This window comes from Halichoerus grypus, chromosome 7 (genome assembly GCF_964656455.1).
Source record: "Halichoerus grypus chromosome 7, mHalGry1.hap1.1, whole genome shotgun sequence".
Lineage (NCBI taxonomy): Eukaryota > Metazoa > Chordata > Mammalia > Carnivora > Phocidae > Halichoerus > Halichoerus grypus.
Genome location: NC_135718.1, coordinates 63,608,927 through 63,614,926, shown reverse-complemented (window position 1 = coordinate 63,614,926; position 6,000 = coordinate 63,608,927). Strand labels below are relative to the sequence as shown.

Genomic DNA, 6,000 nt, shown 5'->3' with positions numbered 1-6,000 from the left:
AATACAGAGAAATTTCATTTTATTTATTTATTTTTATTTAATTCAAGTTGGTTAACATATGGTGTATTATTAGTTTCAGGGGTAGAATTTAGTGATTCATCAGTTGCATATAACACCCAGTGCTCATTACTTCAAGTGCCCCCATTAATGCCCATCACCCAATTATTCCTCCCCCCACCTTCCCTCCAGCAACCCTCAATTTGTTCCCTAGAGTTAAGAGTCTTTTATGGTTTGTCTCCCTCTCTGTTTTTATCTTATTTTATTTTTCCTTCCCTTCACCTATGTTCATGTGTTTTGTTTCTTAAATTCCACATATGAGTGAAATCATATGGTATTGGACAAATTTAAAATTTTTTAATTTCTGTTTGCTCTGCTAGCCTTTTTGTATTCCTTTCCTTAAGCTATTGAGGAAGGTATTCACAGATCTTTTATTTATTTATTTTTTAAGATTTTATTTATTTATTTGACAGAGAGCGAGAGCACAGAAGTGGGGGGAGCAACAGAGGAAGAGGGAGATGCAGGCTCTCCACTGAGCAGGGAGCCTGATAGGGAGCTCACTGGGATCATGACCTGAGCCAAGGCAGATGCTTAATGGACTGAGCCACCCAGGCACCCCCACAGATCTTTCTCTTTTTTTTTTGGTGAAAAATTTTATATTTAGATTTAGCCAGCTGGACTCAGTTTAGATGATCCCAATTTTGTTGGCAACATCCAAAGCATCATAGTCAGGAGCCAGTGGAACATATGCCTTCTTCTCTCCCACAGGCCTGATCAAGGTGTTGACCTTGGCCACATCAGTGTTGTAGAGCTTCTTCACAGCCTGTTTGATCTGGTGCTTGTTGGCCTTGACATCCACAATGAACACAAGTGTGTTGTGGTCTTCTATTTTCTTCATGGCCGACTCAGTAGTCAGGAGTAACATGATGATGGCATGGTGATCAAGCTTGTTTCTCCTGGGGGCGCTCTTTCGAGGATATTTGGGCTGCCTTCTGAGACGCAGTGGGAATGTAGGTGACGTGGGATCTTCTTTTTTTTGTGACTATGGACGCCTTCAGCACCACTTTCTTGGCCTTCAAAGCCTTTGCTTTGGCTTCGGTTTTGGGAGGGGCGGGGGCTTCCTTCTTAGCCTTTTGCACCATCTTTGTAAAAGGGCCCACAGATCTTTTAAAATACTACATTTTACCCTAGAGATATTTTGTTTGTAGATAAATAGCAGGTATATTCTAGAAGTCTCATTTTAGTTCCTTCCTTTCTCCCTCCCTCCTTCCCTCCCTTCTTTCTTTCTTTCTTTTTTTTTTTTTAAGGTAACTGAAGAGAGTTATTCTGATTAAAGGTTTAATATATAGTGATCTTTACACTGTGAAGCTTTGAAAAGTGTTAGTTAAATGGCAGTACCTTGAAATTATAAGTAAAATGATAGTGGCAGCATATTCTTTCCTTTTGGCGTGTGGTCATTGTAAAAACAACACAAAACTAGTTGAATGGCAATGTTTTTAAATGACCACACATCCCATTACCCTAAGAGAACAATCTGTGTCTATTTCCTTCTAGTATAAGTTCATGCTCTTATAAACTTGCAATCACAGTGTATGTGTCTGAGTGTGTGGTATTTGATTAAGGGAAATACCATAATTTATGTATTTAACCATTTCCCTATTAGACTTCTAGGTTGGCTCTAAATTTTTTTTATTCTAGAAAATGTTCTTACAACATAATAAATTTTTTTCAGGTATATGACTTATTTGTATAGAATTGTGTCCTTATGACAAAATAATGTTAGAGAAATATTAAGTTTAAAAAAAAACAGTATGAGCATTATGGCTCTTCATTGCTGTATTACTTTCCAAAAGGAAATGTGTGTGTGTGTATATATGTGTATAAAATATAGCAGTATATATTTTAGGATTTTATCTGAAAATGAGTACACCAAAGATATGCTTTTTTCAACTTATATTATCTAACCAAGAGTACATATTGAAATTAACTTTACCAATCCTACTTTTTGTCTTCTTCATTATTGTCATCTTTTTTTTTTTTTTTTTTAAGCACAATCAATTAAGAGACTTGGATGTACTGTTCAGGATTCAATTTAAAAGGAGAGTTTCCATTCAAGGCCATAATGAGATATCGGTTATTGTTAAAAGGCTAAATGCCAACTAGTTTTCCGGTCTGGCCAATTCAGCTTTATTGCCTTCTGAAAATGGATATGTTGAATTTATTAACTTGTCTAGAGCTACAACCTACTAAATGTACTTGTCATATTTTTGTCAGTCATGGGATAACTGAATTAAGCTGCAACCTTTACAAAATATGGACAAGAAGAAAAATACTTGGTTTGTAGCAGGTAGGGATGAGAGCGGCTTCTTCTATTTTACCAGTTTGTCTCTACTACCCTCTAGTGGTATCACAGTCACAATATCCTTTATAGCATTGCCTCCAGATTACTAATACACCACGTATACAGAGATTTATAAGTTTCAGCTTTATGGAGTTGGTCCCAGCGTTAGATATGATAAACTCCTGGAGGGAATTACCTTTCTGCTGGCATTCTTGCCCTCTCTTTCCCACACTCGTCCTTTCTGTATAGTACTGCCAGATTAACCTGTTTAAATACAAAATGTGATCCTATCACTCCCCTGCTCAATCAAACCAAGAAACCTTTAGTCCTTCCCCTTGTATTGTTGGAAGTGTTGTAGGTAAACTTCCCTGCAGTGACTTCTAAAACCCTTCACAATAGGAATCTAACTCTTCTTTCCCCTCTTCTGTCTCTTTATCTCCTATCCCACTTTACCCTCCAGCCAAATCCAAACCTGCCCCCCTGTTTTTCCTCTTTCTGCCTAGAATGTCTCCCACCTAATCATTCCCACCAACGTCCTTCTTCCATTTCTCTTTGCCAAAGTTGGGTTTATATTTCAAGAATTAGTTCAAATGCACTCTTCGTTCAGCTTTACCAAACTCCCTCCATCAATCCCTTGCACGCCAGGTGCCTCTTTGACACTGTGCTGTTTGTTGCATATGCTGTGTCCTTCCCAGATGTTCCGGGCAGGCTCCTCTCCTTCAATTCCCATTTAAATGGATAACATCAGCTTTTTCTAGAGAGAGAATGAGCACACAAGCAGGGGGAGGACCAGAGGGAGAGAATCTCAAGCAGACTGAGCGGGAGCCTGATTCGGGGCTTAATCTCAGCACCCTGAAATCATGACCTGAGCCGAAATCAAGTGTTGGCTGCTTAACTGACTGAGCCACCCAGGCGCCCCAACGATCCTGAACTTTTAACTACTGTGATGGTACAGCCATTCCTGGAGGGCTTTTTGTTGGGAGAGCACAGCTTCAATAGTTCTCCTCCTGCCTCTCATTCTTTTTGCCACAATTTTTTTAATTTAAATTCAATTAATTAACATGTAGTGTATTATTAGTTTCAGTGGTAGAGTTCAACGATTCATCAGTCTTATATAATATCTAGTGCTCATTACATCACGTGTCTTCCTTATTGCCCATCACCCAGTTACCTCATTCCCTCCACCCCCTGCCCCTCCAGCAACCCTCAGTTTGTTTCCTATGATTAAGTGTCTCTTACGGTTTGTCTCCCTGACTGATTTCATCTTGTTTTATTTTTCCCTCCCTTCCCCTATGCTCCTCTGTTTTGTTTCTTAAATTCCATGTATGAATAAAATCATATGATAATTGTCTTTCTCTATTGTATATATAAGCCACATCTTCTTTATTCATCTGTTGATGGACATCAGGACTCTTTCCATAGTTTGGCTATTGTGGACATTGCTGCTATAAACATTGGGGTGCAGGTGCCCCTTCAAATCATTATGTTTGTATCCGTTGAATAAATACCTAGTAGTGCAATTGCTGGATTGTAGGGTAGCTCTATTTTTAACTTTTTGAGGAACCCCCATACTGTTTTCCAGAGTGGCTGCACCATTTTGCATTCCCATCAACAGTGTAAGAGGGCTCCCCTTTCTCCACATCCTCACCAACATCTGTCCTTTTCTGATTTGTTAATTTTAGCCATTCTGACCAGTGTGACATTCTATCTCATTGTGGTTTTGATTTGTATTTCCCTGATGCCAAGTGATGTTGAGTATTTTTTCATATGTCTGTTGGCCATTTGTATGTCTTCTTTGGAGAAATGTCTGTTCATGTCTTCCTCCCATTTCTTGATTGAATTATGTTCTTTGGGTGTTGAGTTTGATAACTTCTTTATAGATTTTGGATACTAGTCCTTTATCTGATAAGACATTTGCAAATATCTTCTCCCATTCTATTGTTTGTCTTTTGGTTTTATCAACTGTTTGCTGTGCAAAAGCTTTTTATCTTGATGAAGTCCCAATAGTTCATTTTTGCTTTTGTTTCCCTTGCCTTTGGAGATGTGTTTAGCAAGAAGTTGCTGCCTGGGTTCTCCTCTGGGATTTTGATGGATTCCTGTCTCACATTTAGGTCTTTTATCCATTTTGAGTCTATTTTTGTGTGTGGTGTAAGGAAATGGTCCAGTTTCATTCTTCTGCATATGGCTGTCCAATTTTGCCAACACCATTTGAAGAGAGTGTCTTTTTTCCATTGGATATTCTTTCCTGCTTTCTTGGAGATTAATTGACCATAGAGTTGAGGGCCCTACCTCGCATTTTGAGTCTGTGGTTTGGGATGGGCTGTGGAAAGACTCAAATATGATCCCTGGAGTAGGAACAAGTTTTTGTTTTGTCTGTTGAATAAAATGGTCTACTTCCCTCTTTGAAAATTTTTTTTCTTTTTACTTGTTTCCCCATCTGGACCCTGAAGCTTTGAAAGGCAGGCTTGGGTCTGATTCTTGTTTGTATGCTCATTATTTAAGCCAGCACTTGGGACATAGTAAGGGCTCCATATAGTTACCAAATGTGGTTGAAACAGCAGGTATCTTTCCCTTTTTGTCTATCTGGATGTGACATCACTTTACTTTGTATTCCCTTAGTACTTAGTTCAAAGTATCAGCTGAAGGAAGATATTTAACTAGTTAATCTAAAAGAAATGCCTCCTCTCAAGCTCAAGGAGGAAAGATAGTCTAATTCATCTTTGTATCTTTAGTGGCCCCCAAATAATGCCAGGTGAACAGAAAACACTCAAATATTTGGTGAGTGGAACTGAAAGAGTTTAATTTCCTGTCATCCCTGGGGTGCCTGGGTGGCTCAGTCGTTAAGCGTCTGCCTTCGGCTCAGGTCATGATCCCAGGGTCCTGGGATCCAGCCCCACATCGGGCTCCCTGCTCAGCGGGAAGCCTGCTTCTCTCTCTCCCACTCCCCCTGCTTGTGTTCCCTCTTTCGCTGTGTCTCTCTCTGTTAAATAAATAAAATCTTAAAAAAAAAAAATGTCCTGTCATCCCTGAAAGTGCCTGCCTCATTTTTGAAGAAAGAGTAAATTATGTTTCATCTGTATCATTTTAACAGTAGGAGTGTGTTATTGCCATTCTGCTCTTTGGAATCTGTCAATTATAGTAAACATTTACAATGAAGCAGAATATTCCAGGTGAAACCCCAGGCCTGTATCATTCTAGATGACAGTTTATTGAGTTAAATTAGAACTTCATTTGTTTAACACCATTAGAAAATAAACTTTTATATTAATTCCTTAACTTACTGATCCATAATCCTTTTGCCCTGGGACAACTTTACAAAGATCAAGATTTTTTTTTTTTAAAGATTTTATTTATTTATTTGACAGAGAGAGACCGAGAGAGGGAACACAAGCAGGGGGAGTGGGCGAGGGAGAAGCAGGCTTCCTGTGGAGCAGGGAGCCCAATGTGGGGCTGGATCCCAGGACCCTGGGATCATGACCCTAGCCGAAGACAGACACCTAACAACTGAGCCACCCAGGGGCCCCAAAGATCAAGATTTAAAGAATTACTTCTCACTGTAAATTTTTAGTCCGGCAGAAGGGCCTATTTTAGGCATAAGCAGTATTGTGATAAAATTTAAGGAGTCCCTAAAAAAAATTATCAAAAACACCTCAGAGATTCAA

General features: G+C 39.1%; 1 pseudogene; it reads right to left on the bottom strand.

The window, feature by feature from the left end:
• Positions 1 to 542: 542 nt before the first annotated feature.
• Positions 543 to 1,139, bottom strand: LOC118530480 (large ribosomal subunit protein uL23 pseudogene; annotated as a pseudogene).
• Positions 1,140 to 6,000: the final 4,861 nt, after the last annotated feature.